General features: G+C 39.6%; 1 long non-coding RNA gene across 1 annotated transcript; it reads left to right on the top strand.

Annotated features, from left to right (window-relative positions):
- The first annotated feature begins 2,783 nt into the window (after positions 1 to 2,783).
- On the top strand, positions 2,784 to 17,337 carry LOC148783736 (uncharacterized). Its single transcript, XR_016052022.1, has 4 exons — positions 2,784 to 3,384; positions 3,493 to 3,749; positions 4,327 to 4,414; positions 17,056 to 17,337. It is a non-coding gene; the product is annotated as an uncharacterized LOC148783736 (long non-coding RNA).
- The last annotated feature ends 4,969 nt before the right edge of the window (positions 17,338 to 22,306 follow it).

The raw sequence follows: 22,306 nt of genomic DNA, 5'->3' as shown, positions 1-22,306 counted from the left end.
CTCTATTTACTTCCGAAAACCATGAAGATCCACTATATTTGGGCCAACATGATCTAGTGCAAAAATAAAATATCAAGCCATGGCATCAACAAAATGAGTTTTTATGTCTACAAGCACTCCTAAGTGATATGGGAGTGCACATCACATCGGCTATACCATGCATTATCACAATCAAGCTGCTATTTCTACCTCCATTAGTCCTGTCTTTCATTAAAGGAAAAACCCATCGACATTGACTGTCATTTTTCCAAGGAAAAAATGATGGTTAAAATCATATCCAATCCATATACAAGGACTAAAAATCAACTGGCTGATATTTTTGCTCAGCCAGTGTGTCGAAATCACCTTGATTCAGTTATATGCAAGTTGGGCATGCATGACATATATGTTTCAAGGTAAGGGGGAGTGTAGACAACGTCTACATTTTTATATATATCAAGTTCTAAGGGCACATGGGATTTTCTTTCTTTAATCTCTAGTAATGCTTTTGTCATACTTTAGTATTGATTAGTTATTTTGTAATTTTTGTAAGACAAAGATGTCCTCTGTAACTCGTTATTGTGTATAAATGCATAAAACACAAGCCATAGATGAGCCTACTATGTGCCTCTCTCAGCGTGCTCTTTTTCTTCCCTTTCACTCCCGATGTATTTTCTCTCCATCTCTCTCTTGCTTTCCCTTCTCACCTGGAGATCCGAGTCACCAAATTTTTCAACATGAATTGCACATATATAATCCAATGGACTATGATACTCAGTGAAAAGCATGAATACATCATATGTGCAGGTATACATCCGTTGTAGAAGAAAATAAATAAATATATGGGAGACCTATTAGGAACTTCTGCTGCTGCATGTTGTTTGAGCTATATGCACATCTCTAACAACAAAATAAAGTGTTCACCAGTTGACTATGTCGAACTTTCGTATCACTGTATGTTTTTGTTTTTTCCTCTTTTCTTGATAGTTAGACACAGGGATGTCATGCATGTGAAATTTGTGTTCATGATCCCTTCTTAAGATTGTGATGGGCAATCAACAACTTTGTTTTCTATAGAAGGTAATGTATGACAAACGCTATATCCTGGTCATGGATATCTCTACTAAGAGGACTTTCCCAACACTTCTTGGTTCCGAAATTAAGATTCGGTTCTTCATAAACTTTCACCAATTAGACCCATGTCACTGACAATAATGATTAATGTGGATGAGTGACTTTGCTCATTAAAGGAAAGGATCCTCAAATGAAGTTTTTTTTAACATGTGAACCCTATTGATTTAAAGAAAATAAGTACAAAAGAAAAGCAAGTTGAGGGGCTGAAACCTACATACGAGTTTCAACCCAAAAATAGGTTACCCACTGACGGGTGCCCTATACAAAACTATGCAACAAAAAATATTATACATATCTGCCTTGAAATCCCAAAAAAGGCAAGCCCGAAACTAAAAGGAGGAGTTCAGGCCTGAAGTCCAGGTCCTTGCGAAGTAGGAGAATTGGCTTGAGAGATAGGATCAAATGTTAAAAAAGTTGTAGGCACGCTTAGGCGTTTTGGGGGCATGGCCGTCCGCCTAGGAACAGGGATGGGTGGAGTATTAATTAAGATGAAAATTATATTATAATTATTATTTATCAATTAAAATCTATAAGATTTGGTTTCGAATATCAAATATTCACAAAATATCTATTTCATCCAAAGTTTATGATTATTCATAAAAGCCCAATTCCATCTTCCAAATCATGAAAAATTCAATAAATCATAAAAAATTCAATCTTTCAACTACAAACATGTAAATATATCGTAAAGAAAAAATAAAAACAAAAGAAAAAAAAAAGGATTCACAATATAATATGTTATAACAAAATCAAATCAAAACCCTTATTTAAATATGATAATGCTTTAAAACTATCAAAATCAAATCGATGGTGGTACAAACCTCGTCTATTGGGTCGCCAAAAGTTCCTAAAATCGACTACTAGAAGCTTCAAAAACACCTACGAACTATTTCTTTTGTTTTGGGAAGAAATTAAAAAAATCGAAAATTAATCTATCTTTCGATAAATCACAAAAGAGAGGCTTTTGGGGAGTTTTTCTCTCTCTAAAAGGCATGGTTTTGGTTTTGGGGATTTAGAAACCCTTTTGCCCCCTTTTTACTTGGGAAAAATGACAAATTTTGACCCTCTCTGAGGGTTTTTTCTGCCATTTGACAAACTGTCACGAGGTGGTGCCTAGGAGGTCGCCTAGACTGTAGTGCCTAGGTGGCACCTTGCCCACCTAGGCCGGTGCCTAGACGCAGGACGCCTAATAGTCCCGTCTAACTAGTGCTTGGGCGCTTTTGAATTTTTTTTCTGCCTAGGTGATTGCGTAAGCATCTAGGCTGGCGAATTTTCAAACATGGATTGGATCCTCAAAGGAAGTTTGATTTTAGGGAAATTAAGAAGGGGCTGATAAGGTCACAGAGAGAGACCAATTAGATCCATGTCACTGATAATAATGACTAATGTGGGTGGGTAAAGTAATGCTCCTTAAAGGAAAGGCTCCTAAAAATGGATCCTCAATGTAAGAAGGGGCTGATGAGGTCAGAGAAGGGGCTGATGAGATCAGAGAGAGAGATCCTCAATGTAAGAAGGAGCTGATGAGGTCAAAGAGAGAGAGAGAGAGAGAGAGAGAGAGAGAGAGAGAGAGAGAGAGAGAGAGGGAGGGAGGGAGGGAGGGAGGGAGGGAGGGAGGGAGACAGGGAGGGACTGGTATAGTTTGATATCTCAGAGCTAATATTGTTCTGATTTGATCCAAGTTGATTCCTGCTTTTCCAAAGTGGACCATAGTTTTGAGTTCATTTTCACAGCATAAATGTGGCTGTTGGATTGTCATGTTAACTCTTGGCTTTTTCTTTCTATTGTAGCTAGTTTTCTTCCTTGCATGTTTATCAATAAAAAAAATGTAGAATAATACTAGTAAGTTATGCTTAGGACTAAAAAGCATACGAAGTGGCACCATTCTATATCCAAAAATTTCTTCTAGTGACTTACACAAAATATTTGTACCATATAGTGAAGCTTTAACTGATTGCATTCGAAATATTGTGAAACCACTCATATCTTGGTCTCTTTCACTCAGTGCCAGGCTTATGTGTGCCCAGCCAGTCTTTCTGCTTTCCCTGTCTTTGCCCTATGCATGCATGGAATCTTTCTCTCTCTTTGTGTGTGTATGTGTGCATGCACACATCTATGTGTGTGTGTGTGCACGCACACATCTGTGTGTGTATGCACGCGCGTCTGTCTATGTTGTAGGAAGATCTGCTGCATTATGGAGTGCAGCCTGTTCCACTGCTGATCTCTCTATACATCGTGAGGATGCGGATGTTAGTCCAATGGTACCCTTTGCAGGTTGACTCATTGTTTTTCGAAGTATGCATACCTCTTTATTGTTTTGAGAAGCTTAGTTCAATCATATTGTATCACAGGCTAATTCTGAAATTTTTGCCTGATGCACAGTTTCATGGCAGGTGGAAGAATAGTTTGTCCGATTGGGTGATGGTTTCAGATACCTTGGATTTACATCTGAATTTGTCATCATCACAGGCAGTAATGCAGTTATCAACGAGTGTCATGGGTGTTCTTATAATTGTTGAGAACCTAAGGCCAAGCACTAGATACAACTCGATTAAAAAACATGTGGCATCAACCTGACTCTCAACACTTGTGATATAATGCCTCAGAGTATGAGTCCTCTTCCTCAATGAAACAGCTAGGTCAGTTTATGTTTTCTTTTATTTGTGATGCAGCCAGCATAGTCTGCAGGCACCTGAAAGATACATTTTCACCTCTAAATCAAATAATTATTCTATGAAGTTGGATCATTTTCAGCATGAAGCAACGAGTTTATATTCGTAGGGTTATTATCTGGATAAATTATGACCATATGAAAATCTCACCTTATGGATGTTATTTTCAATTGACTTATAATTCCTGACAAAAAGGACCAAACGAGATCCGAAATTACATTCCAAATATTTACCGCACATAGGAAAAAGTTTCTATGTTTAACTTACATTCATTGAAGGACTTAAATTGTTCAGAGTTTATGTACTTTTAAGTTTAAGCAACCCCTCTTCCTGTATATCCTATTTTCTCTAACCCCCAAGATTAGTATCTGGTGTGGAGCCTAAGAGGAAGAACAAACAACAAACTATTAATAGTTTGATAGTTTAGAACTATTAAACTATTAATAGTATCTAGTGTGGAGCCTAAGAGGAAGAACAAACAACAATACGCCATTCATTTTGATTTAGATCTGTACATAAACTGTTTTTCTTTTTCTTGAAATAGTTGGACGGTGTGAAGAGAACCCAAGATGTCATGTTGTGGATTGTAGCGCCCACGTCCCGACCATCTCTGCCTTGGAGCAACAATTCAGGTATAGGAATGACAGCTGGTTTTCATTAAGCATGCAACTTCTTGCTGGTAAAAGGCTCTAGACAACATTCTCAAGCTAAAACTAATTTTATCCGGAGAGAGAGAGAGAGTCCAGCCAAATTTTATCTAGAGCTAGGTTGTTTCACATGTGGAGCGGAGGAGATAATTTTACAATTAAGTACCAAACACAAAAAGCTTTTCAAGGAAATATATCAAAGAACACCTAACTTTTCAACAATTTAACAATTTATCATTTTTTAACTATTCCAACTGATACTCTTGTATCTTTATGAGTATTTTGAAATTTAATCCAATGTTATGGGTAAATTGTGAACGAGTTGATCTCTTTATATGTATGCGAAAGTTTATATAAGGTTGCAACTTTAAAATGTAGAATCACAGATGCACCTCAAAAATCTATCGGAAAGGTTGTTTTAATGTTGAAAAACCCTCTATTTGATTATCTCAACATCGAGATGTATGAATATATATAAAAAAAAGTTTTGAGTCTCGGAAATAGTGCATCTTGCAACACATTATCTAGGCTGTCCATTTTCAAGATATTCCTTGAAGATCAAGTATTTTATTTTAACATTATTGTTTGTGTGTTTTGTGACATCCTAAAAAAAGATTTCGGTCACAAAAGGCAAGAACCTATTGGGCTTATTTGGATACTTGAGAATATATTGTCAATGAAATATATTACTAGCGTAATACAATGGATTGTTACTGTTTGGGTAGTATTTAGATGCAATTTGGGAAATACATTGCACGTGACATGGTTTAATTTGGAATTGTCTACATTGCATGATTGTTACTGTTTGGGTAGTATTTAGATGCAATTTGGGAAATACATTGCACGTGATACGGTTTAATTTGGAATTGTCTATATTGCATCTTAAATTTTCTCTTACATTGCTCTTAGTAGACATATCGATTTAATATGGAATTGTCTACAAAGAGACCATTTATTTTTTGTACACAATAAATCATTTTTATCCTTTAAATTTTAAAATAGGTGGTTGTCCTAGATATTTGAGAATGACTCTGATTTCCATTCAATAAAGATAAATGGTCTCTTTGTAGAGATTCTTATTTAATATTGAAATGCATATGTATAGATAGCAAGAGTATACCATGCTTGTCATGCCTCAAAGAATAATAACTTAATAGTGTGAATTAATATTGATCACAAACATTGAGTGAACTATTTTAGTCACAACCTTTAAATATTTTTTAATTTGTAGTTTAAATAGTAAAAGATGATGTATTTTAATAAAAAATTAGTGTGAAATGGTAAAGTATTTTAAAACTTAGATTGAGATATTGGAACCGGCCAATGTATAAGTAATTTATCACTTATTTATTTGTATCTAAAACCTAATTCCAAAAACTCTTTTTTTTTTTTTTTTCAAAAGAGTAATTATTATAATTTAAATAAAATATAATTTATCATGACTAAACCCTAATCTTAGAAAAATCATTTGTTTTCTTTTTCAAAAGATTTAGTAATCATTATAATTTACCCGGAACGGAAAGGATAGAGAAGGGAGGCTCGAAAAGGGACAGAGAAGAGAGGCTGAGTAAAGAGGACTGACTATATCAGAAGGGCAAACATAGAACAATTGGTTTCCATGAAGGTAGTGCTTAATGAAGAGAGAAGAGAGAGAAAAGTTGAGGAAGCAAGGAAGAGGAGAGAGAGTTGATTCGAGTCAAATGATGGAAAAATGTTGAGGAAGCAGGGAAGAGAAAAGAGTGGATTCGAGTAAAATGATGGGAGGAGAGGCCAGGAGAGATAGTGGATTCGAGTAAAATGATGGGAAAGGTTGAGGAAGCCAGAAAAAGGAGAGAGTGGATTCGAGTAAAATGATAGGAGGAGAGAAATTGATATCATGAGTTAGAAATGTCATTGAATCCGGAAAGGGGAGCTTAAGAGAGGGAAGTGGTAGCCTTGCTAGGTTAAGAGGGGAAAATAGAAGCTTGAGAAGGAGAAGCAGATGGACGGACAAGAGAGGAAAAATTGTTTTTTAGACGCGTGTACAACTTGAGAAGGAGAGGAGGATGTACGGACAAGAGAGGGAAATGATTTTTTAGACGAGCTCTATAGACGCGTACAAGATTTGCCAGCCTCTCTGCATGTGATAGATTTCGGGTAAATATTTTGTAATCTATTTTCATTTCTTTTCTAATAAATGTACATGTGTCATATTTCTTAGCAGTCAATTTTCGTTGTAATATATTTTTAGGTACCCTTGTAGAAACAAATAAATAAGTTGGAGTTTGGGTACATGTAGAAACAAATAAATAAGTTAGGGTAGAAATGGAAAGAAAGTTTGAATGGTACTGACAAAAATAACCCTCTTAATTAAGGGAGTTTTCGTCGTACCAGCAAATTGGGTGAACGGAGTAGTTTCCACAGCAAACCAGTGTTCAAAGAGGAAGACGACAATTATCCAAATGTATCAAACTTCTTTTTGGAGTATATAAAGCAACTATGATTGATGAGAGAAGGGACCCTCTTAAAAAATCTAAGAAGAAAATTATTATATGATTTATCAAAAGAAAGTAGCACAAAGCAGCCTCTTTAGGGTATGCGTGGTGAAATCTATACTAATCATACATGCTCAGTGTGAGGCCACTATGGTTGAGTTGTGCAATCCTAGATATACTTATTGTAATTCGGGCTGATTGGTCAAAGGTGTTTTAATCAAACTTGGATGTAAATGAAACAAGTCTTTGTAAGTGTTTTCACAAACATGTATTAATATGTAATAAAAATTTTGAAATCGTCTTTCCATTATGTGGTCTTCTTTTGGTTGTCATTGGAGTTTATTATTTTTTTATATGACTTTGTAAAAGACTCACTTTGTAGTTTAAACTTCCACCCATTTTGATGCCCTTTTGAGCTTTGTTGCAGGTTTGAACTACTATATTTATTAATCATCTGTGTGGGCCTTCGGTTACTATAAACCATTAATCTCTGTGGGGCCTTTCAGTTAGCAGCAGTATTAGGAATTCAAATTCAAATATATGTATAACTTACATCCCTACAATCAAGGGATTGATTGTTGACCATCATCCCGACTTACATCTTTGGAATCAAGGGATTACACATGTTGTACCTCTATATTAACAACCTTTGTAGAATGAAATCATATCTTAATTGGAAGTTTTCTTCCTCTTTCAAATTTCACATGGTATCAGATGAGGCATTGCTTGATTATCTTGCAAGTGCATACATTCCATCCTCCTTGGCTCCACTTTGGCAGGAGTAACTCTTATTGATCTCCAAGTTGATACCTTTTGAGTGTTGAAATAGCGCTACAGTGAATTTTATTGGTCTGCTATCCTAGACGATGCCATTCAGTTTTCAAATAGCGCTAGTCACCTCCTCCGTTGTACTGTAGGTTGCAAATCCAAAGCCATTACATTGTTGAAAGCCCCTTCCACTTTCTCAATAGTAAGCCACTCTCTCTCTTCACTCTCTTCAATTCCTTTTTTTCTTATTCACTCACCATGACCAACGAAATATATGGTACTTCTTTACCAAACAACGATGCCAATACTCCATATTTTTTACACCACTTTGATAGTCCAGGCACTGTCCTTGTTTCTCATCCTCTTAGAGAAGATAACTATTCTACATGGTCTCGCACTATACGAATGGCCTTGAGCGCCAAGAATAAATAGGATTTTATTGATACAACTTTGTCCAAACTAGAGCTGTCTTCTTCTTCATTTTCCTTATGTAACGACATGGTATTATCATGGATATTTAATGCCTTGTCAAAAGATCTCCAAGTGAGTGTCATTTATGCATCCACTTCTTTTGAATTTTGGTCCGATCTAAGAGACCGCTTTTGGCAGAGCAATGCTCCTCACATTTTCCAACTTAAACAATTTCTAGCCACCTTTCAACAAGGATGACAATTATTTGTTGGCAATTTACTTTACCAAACTAAAACATGCATGGGACAAGTTATTTTCTCTCCATTCTTTTTCTTCATGTTCTTGCGGTGCCATAGAAAATTTGACGGATTATCTCCAACAAGAACACCCAATTCAGTTTTTGATGGGTCTAAGGGATTCTTACAAATTGGTTCATACCAACATCCTTCTCATGGAACCACTACCACTTGAAAATTCTCTTGTTCTTCAAGAGGAAAGGCAACATGGGATTCATCCTTCGTCACAACCAAACCATCCAACAGCAAGAACAAGAAGGGTGGGACCCGACCGCCACTACATTGTGATTATTGCCGTAAGGACAACCACACTAAAGACCGTTGTTACAAGCTTATTGGCTATCCCAAAAGGCGGCCCAAGCCTCGGGCAAACAATGTGCAATCAACACCTAGCCAACTATCCCTGCCTAGTGGATCACAATTCACAGTCGAACAACATTGGCAACTATTGTATCTTCTCCAAGCAGGTAGTTCTAACCATTTAGCCAAGATTGGAGCGAGAAGAGAACATAATGAACTTTACCTCTTCCAATCTCCTACCGATGTGATTGCTTCCTCTGCCCAAGACCCACAATCCATGGACCTATGGCACTGACGTCTTGGCCACCCCTCCAATGCTGGGTTACACAATCTTATTAAGAAACATTATGATATTTTCCATTCTGTTGATTGCCATTGTCATGTATGCCCTAAGGCAAAACAATCTCGATTATTTTTTCCTTTAGTTTACGTTCTACCACATCACCTTTTTAATTTATCCATTGTGATTGTGATAGATGGGAATTTATCCATTGTGATATATGGGGAGGTTATACTACCTCATCTCTTTCTGGTGCGCACTGTTTTTTAACCTTCGTTGATGATTTCAGTCATAGTACTTGGATGATTTTAATGCGACATAAATATGAAACTAATCATCACTTGAAAGTTTTTTTTGCCTTGGTTAACACTCAATTTAATTGCTCGATTAAGGCCCTTCGCATCAACGATAGAACTGAATTTTTCTTGCATGATATGCAATATTTTTTGCAAACCCAAAGTGCGTTCTATCAACATTCATGTATAGCAACACCAAAACAAAATGGTGCTGTTGAACGAAAACGTCGTTACCTACTTGAGGTTGCACGGGCTTTGCGTTTCCAAGGCAATTTATCCCTTCCATTCTAGGGAGATTTCATCTTAACTGGTGCTTAATTAACAAGATATCAACTCCAATTCTAAATGGCAAAAAGCCCCCATGAAGTTCTTTTCAATTCACCACCTAAATATAGATGTTAAAAAGTTTTTGTTGTCTTTGTTACTCCAACAACACAAGTTTGATACTCGTGCTCGAGGATGCATATTTATTGGCTGTTCCCATGGCCAAAAAATCTATCGTTTACATGATCTCAATAATCACAAGATTTTTATCAGTTGAGATGTTGTATTTCATGAATATATTTTCCCATTTCAAAATGATACACCCCTAAATTCCTCAAAAAACGATATTCCTCTACCATTACCAGATCTACCAATGCCAGTAACCATAGAGAACCCTACCCCTTCCATATCCACTGCACACAATGCCTCTACACCGTCCCTCACCCACCCTATCCCTTCTATATCCACTGCACACAATGCCTCTATACCGTCCCTCACCCCTGATCAATTACCTACAAGAGCTGTTGAGCCCAATACATCCATCCTCAATCTATTGACTACGTCTAAATTACTCTTCGCCGTTCTGAACAAACCAATAAAAAACCAACCCATTTGGAGGATTATCATTGTTGTGCACTCTACCCTTGCTGCAACGACCTCTCGGCAACCGGTGCAAACTCCCTGCCACTCGTTGAGTGATGTCCTTTCTTATGACAAACTGTCACAACCATGTCACACTGTTACTGCTACCATCTCTTCTTCCATTGAGCATACATCCTTTAAACAAGCATCACTTGATCCACATTTGAGGGAGACGTTACGAGCAACAAAATTTTAGCACTTGAAGCAAATAACACTTGGTTTCTCGTGGAACTATCTGTTATGAAAATACGCTAGCACTTGAAGCAAATAACACTTGGTTTCTCGTTGAACTACCTGTTATGAAAATACGCTGCAAATGGGTATACAAAATAAAGTATAAAACTGATGGGACTTTTGAATGTTACAAAGCTCGCCTAGTTGCCAAAGGTTACAACCAGCAAGAAGGCCTTGATTATCACGAGATATTTGCCCTAGTAGCCAAATTAACTTCCGTTCGATGTCTTCTTGCACTAGCAACTATAAAAATTAGTCCCTTCACCAACTTGGTGTGCAAAATGCTTTTTTGCATGGTGATTTGAAGGAAGAAGTATACATGAAAATACCATTCAGCTTCTCTTGAAGGGGGAGCACAGAAGTATACATGAAAATACTATCCAGCTTCTCACGAAGGGGGAGCATAGAGCTTGTCGTTTGAACAAGTCCCTTTATGGATGTAAACAGGCCTCACGTCAATGGTTTGCCAATATTTCAGTAGCTATAATGGGCACTGGTTATACTCAATCCAAGCTAACTATTCTCTCTTTATGCGTCACAATGGTCTGTCTTCCACTTTTTTCCTCGTGTATGTCGATGACATTGTGATTTCTAGAAATGATCTAGATGCCATTGATTATCTCAAAGAGTTTCTCAAGATGCATTTCACATTAAAGATTTGGGTCCTCTACGATATTTTTTGGGCATTGAGTTTCTTAGATAATAAAAAAAGTTATTTTACGAACACAACAGAAGTATACCCATGAAATACTTCAAGATATGGTTCTCCTTGCTGCTCGTGTTGAATTCTACAGATGATCCTTGCTTAGAAGAACCCACTTCTTATCGCCGGTTGGTTGGGCGTCTCATATATCTCACCATCACTCGTCCTAATATTGTATATTCAGTCCATATTTTCAGCCAATTCATGAGTTAACCACAGAAACCATATTTGGATGCAACAATCCATGTACTACGCTACTTAAAAGGGACTCCAGACTAGGGTATTCTTCTTTCTACATCCAGTACATTACAACTCATTGCTTACTGTGACTTCGATTGGGCAAGTTGTCCAATGACCCGTCACTCGATTACTGGTTATTGCACAGTTCACTCTCTTGGAAAACGAGGAAGCAACACACTGTCTCTCGATCTTCTGTGGAAGCTAAATATCATTTCATGGCAGTTGCTTTTTGTGAATTAATATGGCTAAAATATTTTCTTTTGGATCTTTGTATTCACCGAAAAAATCATGTGACACTCTATTGTGATAACAAACCTGTCATTCATATTGCTGCCAATCCCGTTTATCATGAGACAAAGCACATCGAACTCGACTGTCTACTTGTCCGGGAAAAGATTCAACGATGACTAATTCAAACAACTTATGTTCCCACCAAGCATCAACATGCCGACATCTTACAAAAGCTATGGGCAAAGACCAATTTCATGTTTTAACACGCTAGTTGGGCATTCTCGATATTCATGCTCCAACTTGAAAGAGAGTGTTAGAAATTCAAATTCCAATATTTTAAATATCTTTGTAACTTACATCCCTAAATGTTTTCTCTCTTTCAAATTTCACACACAGTACTACAAACTATTGATCTTCCTAAGTGAGGCCCTCCTTCACAAATTATGAAGACCCTCCAAAACCGGCCTTGGTGTGAGATCATGTGAAATAGCCTCTTGGTAGAGTTGACACACTCGCACTTTCGTGGTTGGCGGGTCGTGATTGTTTGGGAACTACCATCCACTCTTCCCTTTAAGAGTTTATTAGGTAAAAATGAGGTCCTATGCCTATCCCTAGATTTTAAACTGGTTTTTAGGAGCGGCCTGCTATATAGTATGATCGGCTGGATGCTCTTATGCACACAAATATTGGGTTGTTATTTGGATGATCTAAAATATATCCAAATTGTATCTGACATGGAAAATCCAGAATGCAAGTAATGATTAGCATACGAAATCTTCTGAGTTCTATGCTCATGAAAAGTCCTTGCAAACACAGACTGCATATAATTATATTTGCCTAGAATATTGACATGGGTTTGGTTTCGATTAAAAAGTCAAGGGAAGAAAGGATTGATTGAAAGATTTACAAAGATAATGTTGTAAGTTTAGTCAAAAGTATCCATTCTCAAATAACCATGGTCAGTAAAGGTAAGAGAGGATAAAATTACAAAAAAAACCCTAAAATCAAACTTTCCATGCAACTTATCTCAACCTAACTTTTTCTCTCATTTTTTCTCCAAAACAAACTTTCTATGCAACTACCCAAAAAAAAAAAAATTCATTGTTTTAGACAAAAATGCTCTTTTTGTACACAAAAATCATTTTAGCCAGAATTGACATTGACTTTTGGAACGGACACCATCGTATTGTAGGATGGCCCTTTATAGAAACTTAAGTGTTGGACCATCCTAAGACAACTACCGGACCGAAATTGAGTACTGCTGGACTGCCCTTTACATAGCGTCAGAGCCCTGGAATCTAGTAACATCTACTGTAGGACCACCCTTTATAACTGTCGGACCACAAACATCTACTATCGGATTGCCCTTTGCAACTGCCAGACCGCCCTTTGCAACTGCCGTACTGCCAGTTAGAGAGTGTTCTACTGCCGGACCTCATTTACATAGTATTGGAGACCTATTTTGGTAGGATAGAGGAGAGGGAGGCATGGGTAAGGTAAAAGCAAGAGAGGATAGTTTATACATTTTTTTTATTTTTATTTGATTGGGGTATTTGCATAAAAATATATTTTGAGAAAAAAAATGAGAAAAAAAAAATAGGTTTGGTGTAAGTTGCATAGAAAGTGTAGTCTTGAAGGTTTTATTGTAATTTTCCCTAAAGTAACTGATTTTCAATCTCAATCGAAAATTTATACAGAGGTTCTTTGTTAACAAGGGTGAGGCTTTATAGGTTGTTGAATCGATAGAGGATGTGTGGAAATCGTGTAGCACGAAAAGGATGTGACACATGTCAAACTAGTTGGGTGGTGAGAAGATATACAAATATCCTTGACCATGATGAAAACCTTAACCGAGCCAAAGTTGGGTTTTAGGAGGCTTTTGAGGGCTTCCTTTGGCGGAGAAATCGAGCTTCTCTTTGAACCCAAGTGATAGGTTAGTTTAGTGGCTTAACCTTGGTGAAATGGTTTGGCCAGCAAAACAAAAAACCTTTAGCCAGCCTCAACTTAGGGCTGTGGGCATGGCCTTAGATATTTAGGGCTTGGGCCACAAACAGTGGCCCGAGGGTGGGGCTAGGGTTAGTGCTGACCTAGCTGAGCTTCTTTTTCTTCTTCTTTTCTTCATTGTTTTGGCCTGGCCAGGCACGGCCTTAATAGGGCTGGGCTTGGGCCTGAGCCTAAGCATGGGCCAGTCTTATAGGGACAGGGGCCGAGCCAAGGCTAGCTGGCCGGCCCAGACCTAATAGGGCTAGGCATGGGTATGGGCCGGTCCTATGGGGACAATATCAGGGCCATGGCCAAGGCTAGCCCGACAGCCCCTTGCTTACCTCTAACTTAACCTCAGTCCTATAGCCATAAGTGCAAAGGATTTCAAATTTCTCTCTTAGGAAAACCGAATTGGAACAAGTTTCTAAAAGCCATAATGACTCTTATCTGTAGGTAACGATGGACTAAAAATTCCCTCTTCGTTGTATTTTGCCTTAACGAAGTAAGATGTCCACATAAAGAGTGAAATGCTATAATTGCTTTCAAGCAATCGTTGACATATTAACTTATAATTATGACAAAGATGGCACCAAGTCAAATCAAAGTGTAAATTAAGTACGTCAACGGGGAAAACAAACCTTGATGTTTTTTCTCTATAAAAATAAAGAAATCCAATCGACCTAAAGAAAAAGCCTTGTAAGCCACTTGTATCTAAATATTTTTACAACGAGACGAACTCTTTGATAAAATAATTGTGCCCTATACAATTTTTGTGTTAGTTTTTTTTATTGTATATATAATAATAATATATTGGTGTAATACACATTTTCTATCTTGTTACATGCAATATACACTTTTCTATTTTATACACTTTCATATGTTGTTACATTCTCCTCTCAAAAGGAAAAAGCAATACACTTTCCTATTTTGTTTGAATTTTGTTTCTATTACCCCCTTCAAACTTGGCTGAGGAGGCATTTGAAACCCGAGTTTGAAGCAAAAATCTCGAAAAATATCTCGTGGTAAAGGCTTGGTGAAGATATCAGCTACTTGATTTCAAGTGGAAACAAATCGATTGATAAGAATCAAGAACAACATTTTCACACACAAAACAATAGTCTAACTCAATATGATTTGTCTGGGTATGAAAATAAGATTAATTGTCATGTAGAGAGCACTAATATTGTCAAAAGAAGTGTTGGTGGCTGAGGAAGAGGCACCCCAATATTTCGAAGAGTAAACTAGAGGCATGTCAAGTCTGCAACAGTAGATGCCATAAATCGATATTCTGCTTCAGCACTTGAATGAGCCACAATTGATTGTTTATGCACTTAGAACCAAGATAGGTGTAAAAAAAAGTGGTTGAATGACGAGTGTTTGGACACCTAGCCCAGTTTGCATAATAGAAAACATATAACTAAAGGGAACTATCATATAAGATTATTATACCACAAGATAGTGTACCATTGAGATGATGAAGAATCTGCTTTACTACTTGAAAATGTGTAATTGTAGGGGCATACATAAATTGACACACTATATTAACACTACGAAAAAGGTTTGACCGTGTTATGGTAATGTATTAGAGCACACCGCTCCGATAAAGGGATGGAACATGAAATGAATAAGAATTCTCATGAATATTATTATTCATTGCCATTGGTGTTGAAATAGGTTTGGTACTGAGCATCTGAGCACAATCAAGAATCTCCTGGGCATATTTGCTTTGCGATAGAAAAATTCCATAAAAAAATAAGATACCTTTATGACAATAAAGTACTGAAGAGGTCCAAGACCTTTCATTGCAAATTTCCTTCCAATTTGGAAAATAAATCATTCTAGAAGATTTGAATTATCATCAGTAATAATAATATCAGCGACATAAAGAAGAAGGATAATAGTGACCTGAGTAGTGCGAGAAACAATTCGAGATGAAGAAGATCTGAATTATCACTAGTAACAATAATATCATCAACATAAAGAAGAAGGATAATAATGCCATAAGTAATGTGAGAAACAAATAGAGATGAATCAACTATGCTGTAATAAAACCCCAATGATAATAAATAGGCACTAAATCGATCAAACCAGGTATATGATGCTTGCTTGAGACCATATATAGATCTTTTTAATTTGCAAACACGATTTGGATATTTTGAATTCACAAATGCAAGAAGTTGTTCCATAAATACAAGTTCTTTAAGAAAGCCATGCAAGAAAGCATTTTTCACATCAACCTATTTGATACCCAGTGGCGCACAATAGTTATGATGAGTACAATCTGAATAGTAGCAGGCTTAATAACAACATTGAATGTTTTAGAGAAATCAATTCCAGCAACATGATTGTATCATTTAGTAACTACTCTACCATCAGACTTTAATTTAGTCTTACAAACCCAACGACAGCCAACAATATTCATACGTTTTCATAGAACTAGCTCCCAAGTTGAATTAACTTTTAAGGCTTCAATTTCCTCTTCCATCGCACGATGCCAACCCGGATGACCCAAGGCAGACTTAATGGTGTTAGGTTCAGAAGGGATAACTCCAAAAGTATGAGTACTTGAGATTGCCGCCATGGATGAGAGAATTCGAGGTCTTGAAGTATAATTTTGAGATCTTGTGACCAAGTGATGATGAGAATACTTAAAGACTGGTACAAAATTAGATTGGTTGATTTCTTGAGTGGCAACATTTTTGCATCATCTTGGACATTTTGAATTGGTGTTGCAGTGATGACATCTTATTTTATAAGACAAGTTGGGAGTTATCATTGGTGATGGGCAAAGCAGGACTTGAGGGACCAAATACATCAAGGGTGTCCCATATGGGTCGTTTATATGGAGGTGATGAATCAAAAGAGGAATGAGTCTGTGTCAGGCTCATAACACACTGACTATTTTGCATAGGTGGACAACTCCCCTTAAACATGTGAAATAGTCAAGTGCTCAACATTGCTAACCATGATTGTATCTCTACCACTACAAGGGCGAAGGTTTTGCAGTTTATCTGATTCTCCTGTCATATGAATTGAGGAACAATGTCTAGAAACCATTCCGAGTCTTGGGAATTTGCTATAGTCACTGTATGATGAATGCCTTTTTCTTGGTACATATGATTGAATTGGTGTCAACACTTTAATGTTGTATGTCCAAGTTTTTTAAAAATTTGACACTTTTCCTTGAGTGTCTGAGCTAATTGCTATATTTGTGAATTTTGTTGGTAAGGGCCATATTCTGATTTGGATATGAGTGTTCTTCAGAGACATGAGATTGATTTCTAGTCTCATGGATTTGGAGAAGTGATGTAATTTTAGAATAGAAACGAACCAGAGGCTTAAGCATAGTGGTAGTAAAAACTCTCATATATTGAACCAAGTCCATTAAGAAGCCAAAATACCTTTTTTTCATCTAGTACAGGTTCACCAATAGCAGCTAAATCATTACTAATACTATTGAATTTTCATGTGTAATCTGATAGAGTTGAATTCTTTTTCTTGCAGAGTTGGAGATGCTGGGTAAGTTGGAACTCTCTAGCTTGAGAATTACTTGCATATGCATTCTTCATGCACTTCCAAACTTCTGCAGAAGTCCTGAGGCCAACAATGAGGGTAAGACACTCTTTCGATAATGTCCCTCTGATCCAAGCTTTAAGAAGCCGGTCGGACTTTAGCCATTATTTATAGTCTTGATTTTCGATGTCGCTCTTACCATCAGGAGACTAGATATTTTGACTTAATGTAGGAAAATTACCATTAATGAATCCAAAAAATTCTCGACTCTCAGTGAAAGAGTGCATTTGAGTTTGCCATAATATATAGTTGTTCTGTGTCAATGTAATAGACACAAAATTTTCTGTATTAAGGGTGGAGGGATATGGATATTTGTTTAAAAAGGATGAAACATCCATTGGAGTGAAGATATATTTAACAAGAGAGGGTATGAGAGAGTGAATTTGGAGGTTTTTTTTTGGAGAAATTGGGTATGTAAAAAAGAATGATATAGGTTATGGGTGAAGGTTAAATTGGGCTAGGCGTAAGAAAGATTGGATATGATTATGAGTGATGAGAAATAATATAGCTAGATGAAGGAGAGAGTGGGTTTCAATATAGATTACTAAAGAACGTGAGATGAAGATGCTAAGCGAGAGAGTTGGGCATTAGATGCATGATCATAGGGTTTTAACATAGAACAATAGGACCTAAAGATTGAGATGGGATATTGTTGGAGAGAGGGTAGAGCGAGAAAACTGTTAAAGGTACATGACACTTATCCTTGTTTCACAACTTTTGTGGGTCAAACATCTCCTTCAATGTATCACGTTCACCAAAAGCTATTATACCAATCACCCAAAGAAAGAGAGAGAGAAGCAATTGTACCCAACACCCAAGACCCCATGGCGGAAGCAGACAAGAATCAGCCCTCCAGTTCTCAGGGACAAGACTCCATGGCAGAGCTGAGAGGCAAGGTTCGTAATCTCCAGAGTCAATTGGAGGTCATGCGCATTGCTTTAAAGCACTTAAAGGGGTTTGTCCCTGAGACTAAGACTTATGACGAGCTCAAAACCAATGCACCTCGAATCGAAGCTAAGGCTCCCCCAAATTGGAGCATCTATAGTGAGCAGGCTCATCAAATCATGAAAACCATGAATCATGAGTCCCTGTCCAATCAAACACTAAGTGGAGAGGAAGCAACTGCTCTCCCATTCAAGGTTATTGCAACCACAGTAGGCTGCCACAAAAACGAAGCAAGGAGTAGGCTATTCCTTTTCACCTCAAACTATGAAAGGGCGAAAGCAATGAAATAGAAAAAGAAGGAAAATAAGAGATATGCATTGCGCAGAAAAAGAAAAGAAAAAACTATTTCGTTCATAAAAAAAAAAGAATATTACAGTTGTCGTTTCTTTACAATAAAGATAGAAAGGGGATGCCGTAAAAAATGGTTAATGATCTCATTGACCCTCCCCTTGCACTCATCAGCCGAGGCCCTCACTCGCTCAATGTCCACCCTCAATGCGGCCACTAGTCCAGCCTCATGCTCCACTAGGGCTAGTTGCCCACCCAAGAAGTGCTCGAGGTCCAGCACCTTCTGGCCCAGTTCCTTATCTTCGACCTCCCAAGCTGCCATCTCCTCTTCCAACTTGGCAAGCTCCTGTGCTCATTTGGCAATCTTTGCCTTCAGGGTCTGCACCTTGTTATTGCGTGTTACGACCTTCTCACCAAGAGTGGACTTTTGAGAGGCGGTGGCCTCTATCTCTTCTACCTGGACCTGTGCTAGCCCCTGACTCTATGCTAGGCAAGCCTCCATTGACTCTAGCCGCAAGCTCTCTAGACGCGTTGCGACCTTTTCCGCCTTCAGAGCCTTCATCCTCCATCCCTCTAGCTCATTGGCAACGTTGTCAAAATAAGGCAATCCCCCTCAACTGTTGGATCGTTGTTCCAACCTCTTCAAGGGACAGCTCCTTCAGCTTCTAGAGGCTCGTTCGAAGCATCTCAAAGATGACGCCTGATAGCTCGCTGAAAGAAAGCCTGGGCAATATAGTAAAAACAATCATAGCAGGAGGATCCCCAGCTACAGCCAAGGCCTTAGGCTCCCCAGATTTAGGAGCAACCTCAGGTTTGGTACCTCGGCGACGGCTTTCTCGCTCTGACCACCTATCACGACCACGTCGGGCTTGATCCTTTCATGCCCCGGTACCATAACCTCGCCCTCTACAAGCACCGCAACTGCATCCGGGGCAAGGCTGACCTCCTCGCCTGGAACCACTACCTCAGTCTCAAGCTGTACCACGACAACCTACTCTCCTGGGACAACGGTCTCTCCCTGCGTCCCCGCTTCTCTAACCACCATCTCTGCCTCAGTAGGTTCGACATCTTCTCCCTCTCCTTCTTCGCCCTTGTCCCCCACGATGATCACTTCAGGGACATGCTCTCCCACGGTGCCTGCCTCCTCTATAGTCGTGCGTGGCACCTCTGGGCCCTCTAATCCTGACCCCTCAGGGTGTCTTGCTTTTGCACCCCCCGCAGATGCATCACTCGAGGCGGCCATCTTATGCTACTCGGATGGCCGCTCTTCAGTCCCTGAAGCTCCATCCTCTTCTATTACCACAAGCTCTACGGGGGTTTCTCTTTCCTTGATGAGCATAACAACCATCAAAACTCCAGAGGTCCTCTTTGCCTCCGCCACCTCGTCAAGGCCAGCCTCATCATCCCTGCTTACCACCATCGGGACTGAGCCTTCCCCTTCAGTCGCAGCTGTCGCTTCCCGATCCGAAGCAATTTCGATCGGGGCAGTAGGCTCTGAGGAACCTGTTTGAGCCTCTGAAGGGCTAGGAGAAAGTACAAGAGAAGGAGAAGGCGAAGCCTGTGACGTAGAAACAGCAGGAGACACATAGCCCTCCGAAGAAGCTGAGGGTGAGGAGCCATCTTCTGGCCCATGAATCATTAGAGCCTTATGCCCTTTATGCCCCGAAGTCTTAGTCACTTTCTTGGCTGAAGTACGAGGAGTCACTGGGGCAGCCCGCTTCCTCTTTTGTCCTTTTGTGTTCTTGGGCACAGTAGTCTTTGAGGTGCTAGACTTGGAAGAACTGGCGGCTAACTTGCTATGAATGCTTCTCCCTATCAGCTCATTCAAATCCTGGAGCCCTTCATGCCCTGCGACTTTGTGGCTTTCCTTCCATTTGAAGATGGCAGAGAGGTTGTCAAAAATACTCTCTGTCCCTTTCTCCATATTGAGGAACCACGGCAAAGACTCGTCCACGTTAGTTTGGCAAGGCCGCCCGATCGTGCGCCAATCATGAGGGAAGCCCAGTGTAAAGATTTCGCTTAAGGGAGGGGTCATAGCCATTTTCCGCTGCATTATATCTTGGCTCCAACGGTTACCCTCCCCTTTTCAAAAGTGTTCCACATCCCAATACCCATTATTTATGATTCTCCACCAGTGCTCGTGGGCTGCGGTTGCCCGTACCATCATGCCAAAATGGGGCAGCACGTACTTATTGACCTGGGTGGCCTCCAAGCATGTGGCCCAGGCGGTGCAAATGTGCCTCGGGAGCCAAATCTCCCTAAGGGTTCCCAATTGGTCCGTCTTCCAGCGGGCAGCCTTACTATGCTGTTTCTCAAAGGATATTGAGAACGGGCAGCCTTGATCCAGCCCATGCTACCGGGCAAACCGATGAGGAAAGTAACCCTCAAGCTTCGCGCTATGGACAGTGCAATAGGCAAGAACTCTGCCTCTCACACTTAACATAAACATCAATTCTTTTGGGCTGGTGAAGTCACCATCTAGGTGGTGGCCTAGCTTCTCAACATACGTGTGATCTGTGAGGCTTTCAACTGGGAATGCCAATCGGGTCATGTGGACGTGATTATAGAAGAACAGGTTGCGCGCATGGCCTGGGGTATGGAAAACTGCCTTCTGCTCGACAATCATCAGCAAAAATGGGCACATGGTGTCCTCTAACTCTTTGGTTATGAGGTATGTGTCCAGGAAGTAAGCTCCAAACCAGCCATACACATAATGGACCGGGAAAGGAGTCTTGAAATCTCTTGGGAAGGCCTCGCCATCTACGATGTCATTCTATCCTTCATCCCGTTGATACTGCCTTCCTCTGGAAATGGCTCCCAAGCTATGATAAATACTGCACAGAACGGGCTGTGTGGCTGCGTACTTGTTCCCTCGTGCCATGTCGCAGGCCACATAAAAAGTGCCGGGGCGAATGATGTCTTCCCCTCCTGGCAGGGCAAATTTACATAAGAAGAGTACCAAATAAGCCATTGAGAAGATATGTTCATTCTTCTTCCGTAGCTCCAAAATTGGTGGGGTTTCCTTCCCCTCTTTTCTCGGTGATGGACCAGCTTTATCTGTATAATCGTTGCAGAAGAACGTTATCCACTTGGTGAAGGTAACTCGCCCCTTTTTGGGCTCATCATAGAGCTGTTGATAGATCTCAAACAATTCTTGAAGCCCAGCCAGCAGGGCTTCTTTGCCCACCTTTTCCCCTCCAAAAATGACTGAGTTTGGGGGAATAAACGCGTCATACATGGCACCAAGAAGCGGCAGCCCACCAACGAAGTGCAGGTCCTTGAACGACATCCCTGCCTCCCCATGACTAAGCAACCATGTGTTGCTAGCATGGCTCCAAGTTTCCAACAACACTTTTGACCATGTTAGAGCAACGATTGTAGTAGCCCACCGAGCACTGGAGGGCAGCCGCCAAAGAAGCCTGTCTCAAGGTATTTTTGAAACGCCTCAACACCTTCATGGTCCATGAGGAGTACCCCCTTAGGTACTGGTGCTCTCCTTGTACCCGCAAGCCTATAGAAGACCATTTCATGCTCGGGGTTTCTACCATCCCCTTGCCCAGAGTCGGAAAGTTTGTGTTAGAGGCTATGTTTCGGTGCAGGCAATGCAGAAGGCCTACCCCTTGCTCTATACTCACATTGCCACACGGGGTCGCCCACAAAGGTAACACTCAAGGGCCACCTTGGTTCACATAAGGCCTCAGCGAGCCAGATTTGCTCACCTCTGACCAAGCTTTTGCCGGTGAATTCAGTAGTACCAAGCTCCCCTTCTCGTGGAAGATTCCTCACATCTGGATGGCACCTGAAGACTAGGCCATTAGACTAGAAGCTTCACTGGTAAGGGACGCTAGGTGGCCGTGAAGAGACTGCACTCATAAAGGCGTATCGTCAATTGGGCACTCAAGGTGTAATGTTGTCAGGGTATCGCTGTCCCACATCCAAGGGGAAGACT

This window comes from Amborella trichopoda, chromosome 1 (assembly GCF_054954075.1).
Source record: "Amborella trichopoda isolate Santa Cruz 75 chromosome 1, AtrichopodaSantaCruz75HAP2 v2.0, whole genome shotgun sequence".
In the NCBI taxonomy this organism is placed as follows: Eukaryota; Viridiplantae; Streptophyta; class Magnoliopsida; order Amborellales; family Amborellaceae; genus Amborella; species Amborella trichopoda.
Note: the sequence above shows the minus strand (reverse complement) of the source record. Positions and strands in the feature narration are given on the sequence as shown.